Here is a 24002-nt window from a genome sequence, read left to right on the forward strand (position 1 = left end):
ACCATGGGGGGATATTGTTATTGATCACTACTACAAGCCAAACAAAAATGTTGGTGGTTTGGAGGGAATATGGGTTGATGTCATCCTTGGCTATCCTCAGTCATAGACTTCGTACTTCATCCTTGAATTTTTCACGCCATGTATCCTCTATATGCTTCATGGCTATTGAATCTTTTGGGATTCACATAACTCCTAAATCACTTCTATGTGAGGACTGCCATCCTTGCAGCATAGCTAATTATTTGTAACAAAAGAGTCCTTCAATCCTTAGGATCATAGACATGTGCCTCAATATCTTATGAGGAGGACCATGTAATTTACCTTCCTTTTTTTAATTATGGTACCTACCATGCCTACATTTTAGATATATCTCTTTGTTTACATATTCTCCTCTACATAGAATACAATTATTTAGACATGCATGGTATGATATGTACTCAACGCCCAACATTTTCAACAACTGCTTTGCGTCTTCACAACTACCTGACAAGACATTATCACTCAAAAGAACCTTACCTTTGAATATCATGTAGTTAGTGGTGAATATAATTATACAATGTCGATATTTAACATTCATAAAATCAACCATTTTTAATTTTGATCGTGTGATAAAATATAAGGAACTTGATCGACCATGCAAGTCAATTATCTCAATATTTCCGAGAAAAATGCATTTAACATGCCAAAATTTTCTTTCACATTGTACAATAACATCATTGTCCCCAACTGAGTAAAATTTGACTTGCCTCTAGGTCCAAAGTGAGGGGTGGTGGAAGCAGTTTTTAGTCTTTTGAATAAGGTATCAGTGATATGAGCATCATCCCTTTGCTCATCCTTATCGAATGCATTTAAGAACATTTCCTCCATGGCAGTCATATCCCGTAAGTAATCATCCATACCAACCTCCATTTTATTGCCTCTATTGCCAACTTGTGATGAAGAACTACTATTGTTGTAGTCATGCCTAATTGGTGAATCTGGACATAGTGGGAATTGAATAGGTGGTTGTTTCAACTATTCTTTGTATGTTTCTTCGCTGATTATTGCTCTTAATGCAACCTTCTCTTGATTTTATGTTGTAGTTTGGTGCACCTGAAGATGGTGGGTGGGTCGTTCATCATCACTAGATTCTTAATTTCAAAAAATATTGAACATCATTAGTACAATATCAATGATATTAGTAAGCATGACAATGCAATTGGTTTGTTGAAATTTCGGTATACCAAACAATTATTACCATTGTTGAGCCAAGATTGCAGCTAGAAGATGTCATGCTAAAATTGGTAGGCTGAAGAGGCTATCCATTTTCATCTACCAACTGCATTCAGTATGTTGCTCCTAATAAGAGCTTCAAACATTTTTTAAAATAATATGGAGTAATATTTTATGCATCTAAACTAAATTCTAAATCTAGATCTTGTAAATAATTTGCATACATTTTTATTAAAATTGACATGGACTAAAAAAACTAAATTCAATTAGATAATCGGAATATAAATAAAATATGAACTTACTCGAGATGGAAAGGGAGAAGTCTACGACGAAATTTAATAAACAATATGGAATGAGTTGAAATTTGAAGAATTGCCATTTTATATTGTTGAGATTTTGTCCATGTATTTGAGAGAAATTAGAAATAAAATTAATGTATGAATATCTAAAATTAATCTCGAGAACCATATAACCACAATCTGAATTTCAATATAGTTTTGAAACCATTTTTCAAGAACAAGGTGACTTTAAGCAGAAAATGTATACTACAAACTACCGCAATTCATGCGGATGCATCCTAAAGGACAAATTGAGATTAATATGCCATTTAATGTGAAAATAAATTTTAAGACAGTTTTTAAACACCATCGGTGTGCTAATAAGAATAAACTGTACTAGTATCTTTAAATAATAGGAGCACTGAGGTGTTTAAATAATACCCACACTGATTTTTGAGATTCCAAAAAAATAAAAAATAAGTTATCATATCTGTGTTCTTTCACATCGAAATGCACCAACACATTTAAATAAAAAAGAACACCAGTATGCAATTATTTCCTGAATTTATAAAATAAAAACGAATTCAACTCTATCGGTGATCTTTTAAATATAGACCACACAGTTGTGTTAAAAAAAAAATCGCACTATTTCAGGATTTTGAAAATGAAAACAAATTGAATCATATCTGTGTGTTGAAAAAATATGGCACCCCAGAAATGTCGATGCACTTTTTATATACACGCAGCACTGTGCTTCACTATCGAATTCATCGACGTGTAGAGAAATTGAATAAAACAGAAGGTGTATTTCTTTTTTAACTAAAAAATGAGCGGCAATTGATTTTTCAAAATCTAATATCATAAAGTCTTTTAAATTGTAAAACGTTATTACTGTTTAATTATTTTACCCAAAATTTCAAAGGAGTGATTTGCAAGAGGGATATACCAAGAGCACTTTGTAGTAGCAGCAGAATACTTTGGAGCAACAGAACTATTCAGAATATTGTAAGCTAAAAGGTATTGTGATTGACTAAAATACCTACATAGTAGGTTTTACATTTTATTGTTTATTTTACTACTATAAAAACTTACAATTTCTATTAGATTTTAATTAAAAGAGATATCATTTGCAAGAGAAGATCAGATCAGTGCTACAAATCTTTTGGATCCTCTGAAAGATCAAAAGTTGAAAGGTATGATGATTCATTCAAAACCGTGGATAGAAAGAACCATGTATGATAAAAAATTACTATACTTTCCTTAAACCATTGCTTCTTCCTGCGAAATTTCACATTAGGGTTTAAATTTCTCTACCACTTCACAATTATGGATTTTCAATTTAGGAAATCTATATTTAATGGGTTTGTGTACTTACTATATATAGGGTGTTTGACATATAAAGTAGGGGAATCACTTATTGAATGAGATCGAAACCTTGTATGCCTTCTCCATTTCTTTTAAAAATGGTTATATCTTACGCAGTGCACCATCTGTAACATAACACATCGGTGCTACATGAGTAATACAATGCACCGTTAAATTATAACATTTTTTATTTTGTCTAGTATGTTCATCGTTGCTCCTAATGTAATATAATCCACCGATGTGCATGTTCCTAATAACATGGTTAAATGATTGTGGTGTGTTGAGCCTACAAACCGCACTGTCAACCCTCTCTAATTTTTAAGAAATGATTATGTTTCATGGTGTGCCCTATGTAAAATAATGCATCGGGACTACCTGTGTAACACAATGCACCGATATATTATAACACTTTCGATTCTATCCATTATTTTCACTGTTTCGTCCAGTGTAATATAATGCACTGACACACTTGTACCTAATAGCATTGTTAAATCATTCCATTGTGTTTAGACTTACAAATCACACCATCAACCCTTTCCCTTTTTTAAAAAATGACTATATGTTGCATGGTGCGTGCTATGTAATATAATGCAATGGGGCTACCTGAGTAATTCAACACACCAGTAACCCAGATGCGGGTGTTTCCCAAAATCATTAATGGAAAACATTAGAACTGTCAGTGCAAGGACCTGTCAGCCGGTGAATCGCGTGCTAACCCAGGCTCATAGCAGGCGAAACCTGGCTAGCGCGCAGGTCACAATAAATGGCCCTTCTGGCCGAGAGTTGGAAATAATTGAAATTAGAATGGAGTCCTCTGAGCCTTCAGACCATCCACCACTCCTCAACTACTGTCCGCCATAGGCCAAATTATCTTGTAGCAGAACAGCTACAGGGAGACGTTGCTGGCACCTCTATTGCATTGATCTTGGGAATGGACACCACTTCTCCCACTCTAAGCTCTGCCCTGTAAATCCTGCTCAGAAGCCCTGTTTTCACAACCAGTCTCCCCTCCCGACTGCTTACCCTGCTAATTTGCTCTTCGACCTCACGGGGATGGTCAGGCACAGAATGAGAAGTTTCCGTGGAGGAACTCGAGGTGGCAGCACTCGCCCTCAGGCAGCGCAGAGCTCGGCTCCCCCTTCTCCCCCTCAGTACCAGGATAACCCGCCTCCTCCCAGGTCTTCGCCTAGACATCCCAATACACGTAGTGGGCGGGGGTGTGGGATGGCATCCACGGATTCGCCCAATGACTTCAGGCTCCACTCTGCAATTCCTCAACAGCATCCTGGTCCTGTCCCCCATGTCACCCAATTCAGGTTCCAAAGCCGTCTGAATCGACCCATCATAACTGCCAATGTGACCATCGTCTTCACTGAAGAAGATGAGCTGAACAGGGAGCAGGCAAGAAATCCTGCAGAGCTCTCACAGGAGGTGAAAATTCCGGATATGGGACGGGGTCCTGAGAAAAAATTGAAGGAGGTTGGCCAAAGCTCCAGTCACAGCAAAATGCAGGGAGGAGAAGCTTACGAAGGAGACATACAGCAGGCTGGCGGCAGCTCTGTAGGCGCAGCCTTGACGATGAGATTTGCTGGCAGCTCAAGCGGCACCCATCATGCAGCGGAGCAGCCAGGTGGTGATGTGAAGGGGAAAGGTATAGTATGGGACCAGTATGTGTGCCTCGTGGTCGAGGAGCCACCTGACGAGGAAGGGGACAACTGATGCCTCGTGGCATTCGATGCCACCCACGAGCCAGATATGCCTCCTGCTGATGACGGGTTGGTCCAGTCAGTTAATGTTTTTGCAGTTAGACTATCTGATCAATGATTTTGTTGCTATGTGGTCGAGTCCAAAGATGCTGAGTCTAGAGATATTTTTGTTGTTCTGATGTTGATTCTAGAGGCATTGTTGTCTGTTCAGGGCTTTTTGCTGGTTATGTTTGCGATGTCAAGCTGGTTTCCCCAACCTGGGGCAGCTTCGATGGTTTTGACGAACTCTTGAGACAAAGGTAGAGGCAGGGCTTTGTTGTAACATTATTTTTGCTTTTTTAATAAAATTAGTCTTACATAGAAAAAAATTAAAAAAAATTAAAAAAATTCAACACACCAATATATTATCACACTTATGATTTTATTGAGTTTGTCCATTGTTGCTCCCGATGTAATATAATGCATCGACACATTTGTTCCTTATAGCAGTGTTAAATCAATGTGACACGTTTAGACTTACAAATCACAATGTCTTAATTTTAATATATATATATATATATATATATATATATATATATATTTCCGTGACGGTGATGAACAATTAAAAGTCACCTTTTGGCTGAAAATTATTTGATTTATTTGTAATATATATATATATATATAGATATATATATAATGGCTTATTTATTGAATGGTATAGGTTGTATAGTGATAAAAAATGTCGTATAAGGTCTCAATTAACAAAAATATTGATCGACACAATGACAACACATCAAAAAAATCAGAGAAGGCAAGTTCTTTGTAAATTATTTACAAAATTAATATGTTTGAACTATATGTAATTTTAACTAATATGTATTAGTTGGTGTGTGTCATTTAGAGCCAAAAAATCAATAAGGTCGATAAGATTATTTCTAATATAAGTGCAGAATAGCATAAAACCTTGATAGAAAAATTGCAGAATGATGAATCATGTCAATGAAAAAATACTATTCAATATGATTTTTTTTTTAAATTTTCATTAATATTATATTTAAGAATATTAGATAACATGTTTCAAACAATCTATTAATTCATATATGTTTAATTTTATACAGGGAGCAACAACGAAGGAAAATATCAATGTCGTTCTAAAAAAAGAAAAATTATGGAACATGTAAATAATGATGAATTGGTCCTTAACTCATCTAGAGTGGTGTTGGAGGTTAATGAAAGGGGGGAATTTTTTATAGAGCTATGAAGGATCTAGTGGAATGAGTGTATAGAAGTACTTTCCACTTATAATACAAAAATCAATGCAATGATTCTAAGACGAAAATTATGTCTAAACTACAAGAAGCGTTTCGAGAGAAATGGTTAATGAGACATGTCAAACTTGCAATAGAAAAGACATAAAACAATAAAAAAGAATCATTCAAAATTTAATATTCCTAATTGTATAAAATGATTGCTAGAATTATATGTAAATATTACTACAAAACATTAATTTAACATAAAATTTGTTCTATTTAGTTTTCATATATCATTATAAAAATAGTTTATTACTTTTTTCAAGAAGATTATGAAAATCCAAAATGATCAATGCACTAATATATCAAACATTCTTGTAGGAATGTTCAAAAAAGTGTATAAGGAGATGATCAAAGAAATGGACATAATTCCATCACAGGAGGAGCCATCTCAACGACAACATTCTTCAAATGTATGTAATCATGATTGACTTTGTACATGCAAAGAAATATCTTAGCATTAAAAATATTAATTTTCAAGTATTTTCTTGTAGAAAAGAAAAAAAAATGGAACTCATTCAGCACATAAAACAAGACGACAAGGAAGAAAATGTCTGATTTCAAAGTTTGTGAGTAATTGTTAATATTTCCTTATAACAACTCTAAATTTCATTTTTATATATTTTAAGCTGTTTTATAGCAACCATCCTTGATTTCCTTCAAATAGGTGCTAACATACAAAGAAGAGCCATTAGAAGAATTGATTGAGATTGGGTTAAATAACGGTTGTGAGTTTATGTTGGCATATCAAAAATTAATTACGGAATTCGTAAGTATCTATATTGTTTTACTTCTCTAAGTTTATAATAAATAGAACAAAAAAATCCTTTATATTAAATATATGACTTATTATGGAGTATAAAACTTGCAAGAAACAAAGTATGGAACTACACAAATAGAACAATCGTTGAAATAGGGCATGAGATTTGGTTTTGAAATAATGTTTATAATTCATGAGTCACTTCTTTCTATAGTACATTGCTTTTCAATTTACATTGATGTATATTATTTATTTCAATTTTCATTATTCTCACCAAAGTAGATACACTCATTACACTTTATTTTTACGTTTGCAGATGGAACAAGATAAAGAAGATGAAAGAAATCGATGCAATCAACAAACCATTCCTCTAAATAACAAAAATTATGGCAGTAGCTCGAACACTATCAATAGTTCCAACGAAGAATGATGATCTATTTGGATATCAATGCAACCTGTTGTATTTTCTGAAATAATTGTCTATGAAAATTAGACATTTTGTTTATTGTAATTATGGACATAGTGTCTCAATTGAAAGACAAGGGGTTACCAATAACAATCCCATTTTGTATGACAAAGAGCCTCTTATTGATATATAATAAAAAACATTTTAATTTATTTTATTGTGCTATCCAATTTCGTTGTGAAATGTTACACCATTGATCAAATATATGGATGATTAAATATTATAATGAAGAGATGCAAAATATGATAATATAACAAATTAATCCAAACATCATATAAAAATGCACTAATCAAATATTAATTTATATGAATATTTTTATAAGATATATGTTCATTTCTCAATGAATAACGAATTTTAAAAATTACAATAATTACATTGTCATGGGTCAATGTCTCCAAAAAAGAGAAAATCTCATAAAAAAACATCGATGCATCCATAACATAAAAAAACATCGATGCTTTACTTTAAATAAAAAAAATTGTGACATCATCTTTTAGCATAATCGGTGCCTTTTTGGAAAATGACAACACCGGGGCTTTGACGTCTTCAAGCACTTAAATTGTTCTTAATTAATGATCCAGTGCATTTTAATTCTTAACACACCAGTGCTTTCATAGAACTAACACCCGTTAGTTCTATAAAATATTATGTCCACTCCCGATGCACTATTAAAATTAACAACATTGGACCCTCTATATATCAAGAGCTCCAGTGTGTTTATGTAAACAAGATGTTTTGGTGTTGTGTTTTTAGGAGAATGCACCGAAACTTCAATTATTTTTTGCATGCCTCGGAGTTGTTATTTCATGAAAGAATTACCATAGATTTTTTTAAATAAGCACTGACATGGTATACGTTTCAAGGTCCAGTTCTCTTGGAGTTGAATGCACCAGGGATTGTTTTGTTGTAGGCACTGGGTGGTAGACATTTCAGGTTTTGGTGCTCTTTCAATTAAATGCCTAGGTGATTTTAATTATGTTTGAAGTCTAGTTTGTTTCTATAAGTAGTTCACATGGGGATTCTTATTCCATAAAGCGCACCGAAAACATATGTTCCCACAAATAGATGTTTTAGCGGATTTTTCTTCGAATTTTTTTCCCATTTTATAAAACTAAAAACCTTTGTTATAACCTCCGCTAGAATGTCTTTTCCTTGTAGTTTCTCTATCTATAAGAGCGAGTAACTAGAGCTTGAAATCCATTGACTAGGCATTCTATGTCACTGTGAATAACTCTTGATCATACTGTCGATATCTTCACTATTAGAAAATGATGAAATTAGTGACCAAGTGACTAAAAATGTTAGTCGGCACAACTTTTCCAAGTGAAATACTACCAAAAATGAGCAATTTTAAGTGACCCAACTAAAAACGACTAATTTTGTCTCGGGTTGAAATATAGGACTAAATAATAAGTAATGCAACTAAAAATGACTAACTTGAATGACTAATTTAGTTTAGGAACAAAATACGACTATTTAAAAAGTACTACAAGAATACAAATTAGTCATTTATGTTAGTCATTTTAATTGTGTCACTTCAAGAATCTGAACTTACAAGTGATAAGGGATTCAAAGGCTATAATTTTGTCCTTGCGGGCTTTGTCCCACTTCAGGAATAAGTCACCCACACTGAATCTAGTCTTCCCTACATAATTTCTGTCGAACCATGTCTTGATACGGTTCTGATGGAGTGAAATTTTATCTTTTTCCTTTAGCCTTTCTTCCTGTAACTTGTGTAAAGTGTCCATCCTAGGCTGAACTAAGAGACATAGCTTGCCATGGGATTCTTGGGACAACTGGAGAGTAGGAAAGTAGATATTCAATGGGAGAATGGCTTCCTTTCTGTACACTAGGAATTAAGGGGAAGTATAAAGGGAAGGTTTATGTGTGACTCAATCAGCCCATAAAGCATTCACCAAAGTAGAGTGGTAGTTTTTTTGCTTAGAGAAAATGGTATTTTTGATGATGTGAATGAGGTTCTTATTTGTGGATTCAGCAAGACCATTCCCCTATGGATAATAGTTAGAAGAATGCTTCAATAAAATGTCATTTTTGAATGTAAAATCATAAAGAGATAATGAAGAAAAGTACGTTGCATTTTCAAAAACAAGTGATGTGGGAATGCCAAATCTGGAAATGATATTATTCTATAGAAATTTAATGACCTCCTGATCATTCACTTGTTTTAGTGGAACTGACTCTGTCCACTGCATAAAATAATTTGTAGCAGTAAAAAATAACAGTGTTGCTTTGATGAATGAGGGAAAATTTTCCCTATGATATCCAAGCCCCCTGTTGGAATGTTTCTTCCACTGTAACATGCTGTAGCGGGGCTACTGAATTCCAATTTGTTTCGGCACACCTTTGACAGACTAGACAATTGCGTGTGTAGGCATGAGCATCATTGAATAATTTAGGCAAGTAGAAACTCTCCCGCACGACCTTGTGTGCTGTAGTGTTACCCGTGAAGTGTCCCACAGTTGGTCTATCAGGGAGATCATGTAAAACTTTATCTGAATCTTGTGCCTCCAAATGCCTGAGCAATATCCCATTATGATGCTTTCAGTATAGCAACCCATGCACCAACTGGTATGGTAATGATTTGAGTCGAAGTACCCTCTTTTGCCACATAGAAAAATTAGAGGGCACAGTGCCATTCTCAAGGTACCGGTGCACATTTGCATACCAAGAGTTTCCATCCGAAGTGGATGAGGCTCGATCAACATTGTAAATTTCTATTTCTTGCTTCCATCCCGTGAGCTCTTCATCTTTCTCTTCTGCATTGACCGCTTCTGCTTCTAACTTACAAAGACCATGACCCTACATGGTGTGAAGTGGTTTGATGTCAAGATCGTATTCTTTTAATTCGGTCATCTAGGTTTCCCTTCTCTCACCCATCCCTTGTTAAATAAGAAGTGATCTGACTATTGGGTGTTGAACATTAAAGATAATACAATGGTTTTTCAATAAGTAGGGTCTGAAATGCTTCATCGCCTTGTATATTGCATAATATTATTTTTCCGCGATAGGGTAGTTGACCTCTACTCCTTCACAACTATCAATTTTCACTTCTATCCCATCAAGGAAGTAGCTTTTGTCGATGAATGGATATAGAACAGGGACCCTATTAGCCAATCCTCCATGTCATTGATGTAGTTCCCACATGACATAAAAATTTGGTATTCTATCATAGTCAGACACTCTATGATGGTTTTAATAGATGCCCAACCTATAACAATGAGTTTCATTCTATCGCCAAACCCTGTAAGAAATTAAAGGATTATATTCAAGCCTACTGTAGCATGTTGCACTCACATGCTTATTTGAGTGTTGAGAATCATACTTTCTTGACACTTTGCTTGATCCTCTCCTTATATTATCACCTCAAAGGAATGCTTCAATTATATCTATGAGGTGTGAGATTGATATCCTTCTACCAATTACCAAAGACTTATTTATGTCAATAGGCATTTTCTCTACGTGGTTGGGGTGAGAATATATTGTTCACCCAGCCAATCAGAGACCTTCATTTTCTTCCTTCTGGCCAACTAAAAACTGATAGGTGGACCAATAAAAAATTGACGGGTGGAATTGAAAATCTGTGTCCCATTCAACCAACGATTCGCTTTATGATGGAGTTTTGTATAGCACAGAACATTCTAGTCACATGTTTTGTTTCTAGGTGGGCACTAAAGTAGCGGAAGGTTCTTCTTTGCGCAAAGAATGTTGAAATCAATTGCCTTTGTATATTCAATCGTTCATGAATTTCTTCACATAAAAGATCCTTACCCGTGATCCGTTGGGGCATGACATTGGTGTTTTCAATCTCTGTAAAAGATTCAAGTTACCCAACCTCCAGAAAAAACCTCCTAAAGTTCTCCTGCTTCGCTGATCATTCGTTGGTCCTTCGAAGAAACTATTTTGAAGCTCTCCTGCTTTGCTGGTCCTTCGAAGCAAGAATACTAGGGCGCAAGAAAGGTCACATTGTGGTGACCTACTTCCTCCTCCAGGCTCAACAACATCGACACCTTCTCTATTAGCTCCACTAAATATGGTCATACATATTTTAACACAGAAATATGGTCTTATAGTCATGGTTATAGTCATTGTCAAGTTGGAAACGCAAAACGAATTCATCACACTGATCTGACGATATCGAGCAAGCAGGAAAAACTCAGTAGTGGAAGAACAATGGAAACCAAGGGTTTTGCAACAGACAAATTCGTGACCCCTTTGCCCCCAAAGAAGACTAATCTCAATAATACAAATCCCATCAAGCATCTCCTTGATGAAACGACTTCCGAGGTACTATTCAGTCGAGGGTATGTGGAGAATGTGGCGTTGAGTAATGTCAAAATGGCGATAGGTGTCATCATCATCGGCATTGCCCTGGTGGCTCAGTTTTATCTGAAGAAGTTCCCAAAAAATATTATTTTTCTTATTCGTTGCATTATATTGTATGTTATCTTCAATGGATTGTTGTAGCAACTTTATAATTTATACAAAGGAGAAGAACACTATTCTCTTCACAGATCCTCCCTTAGATCATTTAGCAGCACAGGTTTGGCAGTTTCTTCAAAGCTTGCACTTTTTTCTGACTTGTACACATTATGTATATCTAGTACTGACCCCGAATCTATTGCGGCCAATTCACCTATTGAGTTTACCGAGAATGTTACTAAGTGGTTTACTAAAGATGGAGTTTTGGTTGAGACTCTTTTATGGAATGATGTGGATAAGCTAATGGATGATTATGGGAATGAGTCTCGAAAGGCAAAGTAATCCCAAACAAAAAATTGTTGGTTATTAGTATTAGCAATTTACTGAATTCAACATTGTGTGTTACTGCAGGGTTGCGATGGATCAGTTCTGTTAAACTCTACGAAAAATAATGTGGCAAAAAAATACGCAATTCCCAATCTCTCCCTTCGTGGATTTGATGTTATAGACGATGCCAAAGCTGAATTAGAGAAAATATGTCCAGGAGTCCTGGTGTCTTGTGCTGACATTCTCTCAATTGTTGCTCGAGATGCAAATGGGAAATTGCTTAAAATGGGAAATTGTGTAATTATTAGAGGATGGGAAGGAATCTAAAGAAATTCCATAAAAGATAAAAAAAAAATAAGGCCTCAGCAATGGAATTTGCACCATTCACATTAATGAATGGGTATCTATATAAGTTGGGGCTAGATGATGTCCTTCATTTATATGTTCCTGGACGTCAAAGGAAATGGATAATAGATGAAGCACATGCATGGTCGACAAGACGACACTATCTAGTGAATAAAATGGCCCAGGATATTCTCTTGAGGATGGTGTTTGGTGGCCAAAATTACACTCTGACTATCAAAACTATGTAGGTAAATGCCACACTTTCTAGTGAATGGGTTGAATGTTATGGGAAGTTTAAATGCCTTAAAGTTTGATAAAGCCTTTTAAAATATTGGAAATCAATTTGTCGAACAATTCCCATAATGAGAAAATGGGAGAAAAGAAAAATATATAATCATTATTGTCGAATAACTCAGTAAATGAGCAAAAGCTAAAATAGCAAAGTTGTATACCAAACAAAAATTTCTAAGAAATTTATTTATGAAATCATAGTCACAAGATTTGGTTGTCTCTTGACCATTATTAGTGATCAAGGAACACATTTTGTTATTGAAAGGATCAAAGTATTGTGGAGAAAGTATTTGATTGATAATAATTTTTTTTAAGCTTATTATCCACAAACTAATGAAGTGGTTGAGTCATTCAACAAATCATTGCATAAACAATCAATGAAGATATGTGTAATCGACTGGGAAAACTAGGATGATAAATGAAAGAAGTAGTACATGTGTATAGAATAGCATACAAAAGAGAAACTCATCATACTCCTTTCAAGCTAGTGTATGGCCATGAAACAATATTAGTCTCCCTGCAGTTTTATACTATTGTTGTAAAGGTATATTTTTTCCATAGATACAATATCGCCATAGCTAAGAAACAATGAGGTCACTAGATAAACCAATTGAAGGAAGTAGCACAGTTCATCATCAAGAAATCAACTTATGATAGTAAAAGGAATGACACAATTAGCATATTAAAAAGAAAGATATAAAGCAAGGTCATTTGGTGCTTCTATATGACAACAAAATAAAAGGAAATCCTTGAAAGTTGGAAATTGCATGGTTAGGACCATTTTTCATTGAAGAAATTAGACAAACTAGTGTTATTTTGATGAAATATAGAAAACAAAAAAGGCAATATCATCTTGGTTGTGTGAGCAAGCAAGGGGACTTTTCTATGCACGAACTGCATGGATGAGTCATGAGGAGGATTTGGCGCACTTTGTTAGTTAAGTGGGTGTGCTGGTTAGTATATGAGAATTTAGATGGGCACATGGTACACATGGATGAGTCGAAATTTGTGGGTGGCATGCATAGTGAATGCAACAAGCCCATCATATCATAGTTGTGTGCAACTCATAGGCTGCATGGCATTGATGCATTTCCAAAGGGTTTGGATTGGTTTTGTGGGCCAGAGTGCATGGAAAAGGAATGAACACAACATATCATGGGTACACTAGAAAGGTAAGAGCACACAATGGAAAGTTGGCTCAATACATATCACAAGAGATTGAGAAAGTGGACACATTTGCAAGATGTTGGATAGGGAATACCACACAAAATGTGGGGTTTCCTTATTAAGAGGCATGATGAAATGGGTTGATCTCATTTTGAATAAAGAGCCATTACCAATAATCAAAAAGAGGGAGTGCACCTATAAATATGCCACATGATGAGTTGAAGAAGATGAGAAAATCGCAAGAAACAAACAAGTAAGAGCAAGTCCTATCAGCGTTCCTTTGCACCTCATGGTGCAATTTCTAGTTTATATCCTAGTTAGATTTATATTTTCCCTCATTTTTCGCATTTCCTTTTGTTATATGTATGTGCAGAGATGTGAATACCTTTGTTATATTTTATAGGAGGATGACGACATTGTAGTTGAGTAAGGAGGCCTAACCTTTTGATTTGTTTGCGTGTTATTTGATCTCTTTTGGAATATTCTAATACCATTGCTCATCATTATTGTCACATAATCATGGTCTCTTGTGCTCCTAGGAGGTTAATCATTCTTCATTCTATTACGTTAACTTGAACACTAAACACAATAAGCAATATCCTTCAAATGCATGAACATTAAATAATATTGGCAATATGCTCCATCCAAGGGCCACTTTGATTTTCTTGATAAATATTAAAAATACTTTTAATTTGAAAACATAAACTAAACTGATTTTTGATTAATTAAATATTTTCCATTCTATAATATAGAAAAGGGATTAATTATTGAAAATCCAAATATTCTAAAAAAAAAAATGAAAATTAAATTCTTGCCAAACAACTTTTAACTAAACCCAACCCAAAACAAATAAAAAATAAATATTTTTAATTTTATAATATAAAAAATATATTAATTATTGAAAATCTAAATATTCTAAAATAAAAATAAAAATAAAAATTAGATTAATTATTGAAAATCGAAATATTCTTTAAAAAAGTGAAATGAAAATTAAATTCTTGCCAAACAACTTTTAACTAAACCCAACCCAAAACAAATAAAAAATAAATATTTTTAATTTTATAATATAAAAAATATATTAATTATTGAAAATCCAAATATTCTAAAATAAAATAAAAATGAAAATTAAATTCCGGCTCAATGATTTTTAACTAAACCCAACCCAAAACGAATATATTCTTTTAGTGTTTTTCTTAAAAAATTAACGAAATTTTAGCGCACTTAACAGAGATTTAAGCCTGCAAGATGGGTTTATAAAGACCCCTTTTTATGTTTAGCTCTTTTGGGATAGGTTGGAGGAGGACCGACTTTGGCTCAAGTGCTATAGTGGACACAATATGCTAGGTATCACCAAGAATTTGAAGGTCACCTCGAAAATATTGAGAAATTTGTTTGAGAATGTGTTTCTAGTTTTGGGTTTACGTTGAAGTCCAACGTTAGAGAAAATATAGTGTGGAAAACAAAACAAAGAGGAGGAATATTATGTTGTCGAAAAAGGAACAGAGTTGTTCGCTCTGCAAAACATTACTCAGAAACCACATGTTACCCATATAGTTCTAATAGGAGAAGAAGAAATATAACAACGGACCCAAATATATTAATAAGTGAGGCTATTCAGACCAAGCGTGGAGGCAGATTTTACGCATATAGAAATTTCCACAATGCCCTAGCTGAGGAGTTTCCTTAGTAGAGGTAAAGCATGTTGTGAACGAAGATTCCATATTTTTATCAAATGGAAAAAATGATAATGAGTTATGGCCTAGCACTATGACAAGAAAACTTTCGAGACATTTTTCTCTCTTTACATCCACTACTTCTTTTAACTACAGAAAGGTCAGGGACATTACAACAAATTGGAGCTTAATTTCTGAGCATAAAACTGATTTTCTGAGTTAGTATGAGAGTTTCTACACCAATACCTCCATTCATATAGATCATGTCCGCACAAATGTTGTCTCAGGCGAGCTTGTTCTTCTACACCAATTGTCAAAGAAATGGGAAATATTTTGGCCAGGCTCAATTATTCGATTGCATAATGAAATATATAAATAATTGTGGAAGAAAGACATGTCTCTCTGTGAAATGTGAGGTCTGCATCCTTCCCAATGATAACATCCTAGCCCAGTAACAATATCTTCCTTGTTGAAAGCCTAGAAAATTTAGGCCTCATCCTCCCCTCCCTTTAGGGCTCGCTTGCTTGCCTTAACTTCTTGTGCACATCCTTTCCTTTTTTCATGGTGTCAAGTGGCTTTCGCGCCTTTCCCAATGCGGACAAGCAATAAATACCTTCCCCTGAATGGATGGCTTCGCCCATGCCACATAAGTGAAGTTTATTACCAGTCATCCGGCATACCGAGACATCTTGGAGTTCAAGATTAAGTTCCACTCGAAGAACCCAAAGCCAATGAACCCAGGCTACTCCCTCCACCTGTGCACTGATCAACAACAATGATCCTAATCAGTTATTTGTACTGGGGTGTATACCTATTCTAGAGGTGTATTGGGACTGAGTGGACCGTAAGCTTTAGGTTCAAGTAGGTAGCAAGAGTTTTCATGCATTCTTCCATCTCTTTGACTCTCTTAAATCCAACTCGTTGTTACATCTCTACTCACTACACTCTCTTAAGCCGGAGCAAGTGAGGCACAACTAAATGAGTTAAAACGGTTGCGGAGATGCAAAGAAGTCACCTTCCGATGGTTGAGAAGGAAAGGATTACTAGAGGAAGAGTTCTGTAAGAATAGATTGGAAAAATATCCATGCAATGAATGACTTAACACTGATTGGAACAACAGATCTGTTGAAACATAAAGTTATTTTATTTTTTCTAAGTCTTTAATTTTCTCTGCATTTTCGGAAGATTAAATAGTAAAAATATACTTCAACTCATAATTCTTCAATGCGTCTCTCGTAAATGATATAGGAAAATTTGTGACCCACATATTTCTTCATGAAAATGGCATCTAGAGTGTCATGAGAATTGAAAGTGTAAATTCGAAAGTCTCCATTCAAAGTTGGATTACTTAAAATAGGGGGAGATGAAGTAGCTTTCTGAATGCTTCGAAATATTAAACAGATTCTTCCATTCATTCAAATTATTTTCCCTCCTTCAAAAGTGCATCAATCGGTTGCGCACTACTAGTGAGGTCATGTATGAATCTCTTCACAAAATTGATTTTTTGAAAGAATGATCAAACTCTAGTTTTGTTCATGGGTGACCAGAACTCCTTAACCAACCTTCCTCACTTTGTATCAATGCACATACCATCCTTGGAGGGATACATACGAGAATCTTCCTTTCCATGACCCAAAGATTATTTTCTTTATTTTCGATGAAATATCAAGCTGTCAACATCTATTAAATATCTATCTGAAATGCTTAAAGTGATTATCTTTATTATTTGCAAAAAACAATCTAATCATTAGGTTAAATGTATAATGTTCTAAGGTAATTCTGCCCTAGAGTTTTCTGTAGCAATTAAATTTCTTTCTCTAGTATAGTAGCTAAATTTAATACATTCGTAATGTGTATTTTCCTCTTTCAATGATACATAAAATAATGTTTCATTTAGAAGTTCAACTCCTTTGCAAAAACAACAATACAATAATCTTGAGAGAACAATATATTGTTCAAAAACATACAAACCCAGCAATGTAGTGTTATTAGCACATAATCCAATTCAACAACTATAGTTCCACAACAAATAAAAACTACGAACCCATGAATAGCTACAGGTCTGAATTCCACAAAATCAATTGTCCTAACTAGATATCACAGACTTTAAGTGATTTATGTTCATTATAAGTTTCTACACCTTATTCTACTTATGGTATCAGTTCTGAGCCTACTACAGTCTCAACCTCCTTCCTGATTCTGGACCTGAGCCACCACTTTATCTTCTCCTTCTATCAAACTTCGAATCTTCTATTGTACGGTTCAAACTGCAAGACAAGAACTAAACCATAGAAGGGTACCCTCACTAGCCTACTCAAGACCGTTTTCTCTACAAACTGATTGTGGATAGCCTCATGGGTTCTCATCCAACCACATGTATGTGTTTCAAACTAAAAAAACCAAGCCTTCAAGCCACATAATTCTAAATTCAAGCTCCAGCTCCATGCGATTAATCCACAAAATTCCAATTTCAAGCCACAAATCCACGAGTCTAAGTGAAAGAACCCGACATTAAGCAACAGATCGCGATTTTAAGCCACAAAACCCAACATTCTAATCAATCTCTCATTAAATTCATTTTTTAGTCTGATTCAAATAGGAGATTTACTGTAGACCTGCTAGTTCTTAAAGGATATTAAAAACTAAATGTAAATATTTCCATGTCATAGAACGATATCATGGGAATTGTGGACCTACTAGTTTTTTTATTTTTTTCAATAATTAACATCCCAAGATACAAATCTGTGATATGGAAATATTGATATTTTTTGTTGCATGGCATTGTCATTTTCTGAATTGAAGCAATATTGTATTTTTAGTACTTAATACCATCTTCGGTATTATGAGCATCAGAGTTACATCTGTGCAACATTTCCAGACCTTTTAGAATGTAGAGTATGGGAAGAGAAGAGAATATATAAATCAAAAATCAGATTTTAGATGCCAGAGTTATACAAAAAGTATTTCTTCTTGAATGTTTTGTAATTGCAGACTCGATGCCTAAAATGATTAATGGGTAGCCCGCATCACTAGTTCAATACCCAATTTTATTTCTCTATGGTTGTCATTGGTCCAAAAGTCATAAGCACTCAACATGGATGATGCCTAATATGCACCCACTTATATTTGAGCCTCGAGCTTAAAATACAAATAGAAAAGAGAAAATTGGCTCCTAAGTAGTGAACCATAGATATGCCCACCTGCATTTAGTTTTGAATTCGGCCACTAGAATGTCTCTATTTCAATTTGTAGTTTTTCCTAGGTTCTTGTATCTTACGGGGTTTCTTTGAAACTCTCCTGCTTTTTCAATCCTTGCTCTTATAATTTGTTATCATGTGTTGTAGAGACCATGTTGTTTTTCTTCTCTCAGCTATAGAATCCTTTCATGTGGGGTAATTTGGACAGTGCCTCTGGCCACCTATACTGCAATGATAAAAAATCTTAAGTGGCCAAGGCAGACCTCTGAAGCCACAGTCAGAATGCAGGTTCCTGATATATATGGGTTACATTTGAGCCCAGAAATTTGCTAGTTCAAAACCAACTCCAGAGGTCAAATAACTTTCCTCATTATCATCCCCTTCTATGATCCTGGCCAGATCTTCAAATATTGTAACTCTCTTGTTGGCTAGCAATGAGTTGACTAAATTTATTTAATTTTATTTTGTCAAATTTCTCTTTATATAAGTAAATATAGGTTCGAAAAATCTCATGCTTTAGACCTGCTCATCAATGGTAGATAATTTATACTCTAAGTATCATGTGTGAATCTATGAAAGCATTAGACCTAAGCTGTATTTGTTTGAGATGAGAAATGTGTGACACTGGCATACCCAAGATATCATGTAATCAATCGAGCATAGGTGATACAATGTTCACATTAAGGTGCATTTTCTGAATAATTTGTAATAATGGCCAAGAAGAAAATAGGCAAAGACCCCAGGAGAATGCCCCTGGTTCTTGGAAGTCGTATCTATTTCAAGATGAGAAACATGTATGACACTGGCATACCCAAGAGAGTATGTAGTCAACCGAGCATGGGTGATAAAAAAATTACATTAAAATATTTTTTCTCAATAACCTTCCATAATGGTCAGGAAAGAAATTGACAAAGACCCCAAGAGCATGTCCGTGGTTTTTGGAATGTAAAATATTGGTCATGATTTTCATGCCCATGTAACATCAGGTGGCATAATTGACGTGACTCGACATGATATGCATTAATCATGGTTATTTGGGAAAACCACTTTGAAATCATATTCAAATGGAAGCTATACTGGTTTGACAACATATGAATCATTAAACCTAGGAAAAAAGTGAATAATGTAAAATAGTTTTCTCAATCATCTGAAGACATTTTTATTTCGTGGTCTAATAGAACATTTGGCTCTGGAGAACTGAAGGTCATCCATTCACTTATATGGATGCCCACAAGAACAACCACAATTCATAGATAATACGTACTCATCAAGGAACTCACAATTAATAATTATACAAGGGTTATGATAGAAGTCTTGTTAGTTTTGAGATGAGAAAACTAGTTGCTTGTGTATGTTGACTTTGGAAATTTGAATGGTCAGGACTCATGTTAAAGAAGATTCCTTCTTACTCTTGTTTTTTTTTTCTGAGACAGGTGCATTTTCAGGTTTTTCTTGATCATATAGTCTGAGAATATTTTCATAAGATGAGCATGTGAGTAGTCAACCAATACACAATGTGTCATTTGCTTTGTTGTGTTGGTGTAGAAGAAGAAAGCTTTGTCCCACCTGATAACCATTATCAAAATCAAGGGGCTCATAATGCATATGGTAAGATGATAGTTGCATTGGATATTATTGAGAAATACGTTCATTGCATAGGATGTTTAACAATACATCATCATCAAAATCATATGAAGTCCAGCCTATTTTTGGACATTGCTAAAAATGTATGTGGGAAAATTGTTGATAATAGGCATGAGAGTAAGTTGAAATCATTAAGTCCTTATGATGGTTATCTTGGCATTTTACTTGCAGATTACTTGCATGTCTGCAGGAGGAAAAGAAAATAACCATATTTGTATTTAGCTTCCCACCTGACAAAGGCAATGTTGGCACTACAACCTACCTCAATGTATTCTCTTCAATTTTCAGTGTATTACAGGAACTAAAGACAAATGGATATAATGTAGAAGGTTTTCCAGATACTTCTAAAGCACTGATTGAAGACACAATTCATGCCAAAGAAGTTAAGTTCAACATCCCAAATCTTAATATTTCTTACAAAATGAATGTGAGAGAGTACCAACAGCTAACACCTTATGCTAAGGCTTTGGAAGAAAACTGGGGCAAGCCTCCAAGGAACCTTCATTTTGATGGGGAGAACCTACTTGTATATGGAAAACAATTTGGCAATGTTTTCATTGGAGTGCAACCAACTTTCATATATGAAGGCGATCAAATGAGGCTTATTTTTGCAAAGTCAACAAGTACACACCATGGATTTGTTGCTTATTACTTATTTTTGGATAAAATATTTAAGGCTAATGATGTCTTCCATTTTGAAACTCATGGAGCGCTAGAATTTATGCTTGGCAAGCAAGTAGGTATGAGTGATGTTTGTTACCCAGAAAATTTTGTGAGCTATATGGATTTGAAGAGAGTTCTTTGTCATTTTTCTTGTGCACTATATTCAGATTATCAAAGGACTTTGGTGGTGGGGCCTTTTCAGTTGTATCTATAGTCATGAGTGGTCTTATTCACAAAGATCCGACTTACTATTTTGTTCTAGATGATGTGTGTTTGCCTAATTCGTTTTTGGATGCCATCATGGTTGGTTTCCCCCCTTCTGCAGATGCGGTAGCTTGTATACAATAATGTTTGGATGTTTTGTGCCTTAATAAAATTGGACTTCAAGTTATTAATGATCGTGGAGCTCTAAGATGTTTTGTTAAATGTTTTAAATCAAAAACCTACTTATTGGCTTTTGGCACGTGACACTCTTGGGTCCTTATCATTTGCCTTGGATGAGCTTATGTAACATTCTACTTCTTTGGGGGGTCCTGGGGTGGATGTATTGATTGAAATCTTAAATATTAGTGCAAAAAACTTGGATCTGGTGATGAATTATCTTCCTTGCTACAAGAATCTTCCAACTCTTCTATGTCGATTCCCATGGAGATGGATTTAGAACAGAAAATAGTTAGTTCAGTGGATGGAGATGAATCATCAAGGGAAACATCTAAGTTGGGGGGTTGATACTTCTGCTGAAATTTTTTCTTCAAACATAAAATCCTTTTTCCATATTGTATAAGCAATGCTACACGTCTCTTGGAGAATAATTTTCATAACACAAATACATATGGGGGTTTTGTTGAGAAAAAGGGTATAGAGGTTGTGCTACAACTGTTTGGTTTACCCCTCTTAACATTATCATTTGTAAGTGGCCAACTTATGGTTGTTTCATTTAAGAAATTTTCATCGTAGCACTCATCTCCTCTCACAAGGGTTGTTTTTGCTACTCAGAGAGAACACATGAAACCTGGAATTGAATTCATGGATTTGTTGGTTGGAACACAGCTGGAAGATATTGAAGTAGCACAACACATGAGAATTTTTAGATTCCTTTCAAGTCTAGATGGTTTTTATCCTTTTCAACACATCTTACTGATGCCATGCAAGCATTACAACTATATGGAAGAATGAACCAATTGTCAATGCCTAGTTCTAAGCCCAAAGATAAACTAATCTTCTAGAATAATTTTCCACTCTTAATTATGATGGGGATGTTGATATTAATTTTCTTGTTATGGATCAAAAGTTAGGTGAAAAACTGCCAAAGACTGCTTCAAATTCTTACTTGTCAATAGTTGGATTTGAACAATGCATTCCTTTGGGTACTTCTTGTTGGAAATAATACTGAGAGGGGGGGGGGGGGGGGTGAATCAGTATTATCAGGTCAATTATTTTTCATTTCACAATCAGATTTGTATACGCTACTTCAGTTAGAAAATACCGCATATGTACACAACTTCAGTTAGAGAAACAAGTGTATATGAGCAGACTTGTAAGTTAGATTATTCTTCAGATGTTGATCATTAATCTGTGCATCAAAACATATGAACAATAACCAGGAACAGTAAAACAGAACAGGCAATCACACATAAGAACACCAGATATAAGGTGGAAACCCAATGTGGGTGAAAACCACCTGCTGCAATGCATCTCTATCTTCTTTCAATTAGAAACTTCTTTTTACAATGTTTCTGTACTGGTGCAGACTTATACCAGTATGCAGGCTTCAACCTGCAGAAGGCTACAACCTTCTCTCGTTCTCCAGCTTCTCCTGGAAGGGAGCTACAACCCCCTTAGCTCTTGTACTAGCTGAGGTACTAGTATATAGGTGCTGACCTACAGAAGGCTTCAACCTTCTCTTTTCTTCCAGGGACCACGTTTCATAAATTTTCAGACTGGATCCATGAATATCAATCAAACATCAAGTAGATCTGCAACAACCAATCTCCTTTGTACAAATACTGAATCAACCAATAACTTCTCAGAATGTTGTGACCAGAAAACAGTACTAGTAACCAGACACCAATTCTGAACCCAGAATACTGCAGCAATAAACGGAAGCAGCTAAAACATATTTCAAGAGACGTACGATACTTCACCATTAAAAACCTACGTACATACGCAGTTATACCAAAGCCAACAAGCGTATACGCAGTCTTCACTTGCTTAACCTGTGTGTATACACACCTCCTCTGTGTCGAACAATGATACTACTACTCAAGCCTTGAGATCTCGACCCATCAATAGATCTTAACCATCGTGTAATGCTCAAGTTCCTCCTTGAATCAGATCCAGCTGTAACTCACCAACCAATCACCATTATTCCAGATCTTGCTCTTCTCAAGATATTCAATGTATAAGTCGATACCCTTGCCAAATGATCTCCTTCCCTTTTTATAGTCTAGGCCTTACTCAAACCATGGTCCAAAACCATAGAGATCCAATACTAGGGACCCAATACCTGGGTTTAACACGTAGAATGCAAAACCAAGGACCAAAACCATAGGTTCGAATATGTTGGACTAAATACCATGGACCAACCATAAGATTTCCCACATGTACGCGCTTTTCTTTGCATGAAAGTGCGTGCATACATATACACGCCTTCTGATCGGTACACCCATGTGTATACGCGACTTTGTTACGAGGAACCTACGTATACCTCATTTTCTTTCATTCTGAGAGTCGTAACTATGATCTTCACTTTGAGTGAGTTGCCATCAAGGACAACACTTATGTAATAGAGCCAAACCTGTTCCAAACCTATGCCATAATGCCAACAATCTCCCCCTTTGGACCTGATGGCAACCCAAAGTCACTCAAAGTAATTCTCCCCCTTTGACATCAAGGGCAAAGGGTTATGCTCCCCCTGAGTCCATGCTGAAATCTCTGCTCTGCTGTGCTGTCCAAGCTCCCCCTGACTTGTAGGCAAGGTCTGCAAGAAGATGTTCTATAAAAGAAACATGACTTTATACATCATAAATGACCTTCCTATCACCAAAGACTCATATATACATTATTTGGCTCATCTACCCAACCAAGTGGGGATACATGATAAAATAAGAACATTACATCATTCATCCCAGGCATAGTGGGGAAACCAAAATAGGCCGTTACATGACCTTGATAAAATA

At 35.2% G+C, this 24002-nt stretch overlaps 1 pseudogene; it reads left to right on the plus strand.

Annotated features, from left to right (window-relative positions):
* Positions 1-11267: 11267 nt before the first annotated feature.
* On the plus strand, positions 11268-11858 carry LOC149166423 (signal peptidase complex subunit 2 pseudogene; annotated as a pseudogene).
* Positions 11859-24002: the final 12144 nt, after the last annotated feature.

The sequence above is a fragment of the Pinus tabuliformis genome, chromosome 5_1 (genome assembly GCF_031772625.1).
Source record: "Pinus tabuliformis cultivar Carrire ecotype Pingquan chromosome 5_1, CPIR1, whole genome shotgun sequence".
Classification (NCBI taxonomy): domain Eukaryota; kingdom Viridiplantae; phylum Streptophyta; class Pinopsida; order Pinales; family Pinaceae; genus Pinus; species Pinus tabuliformis.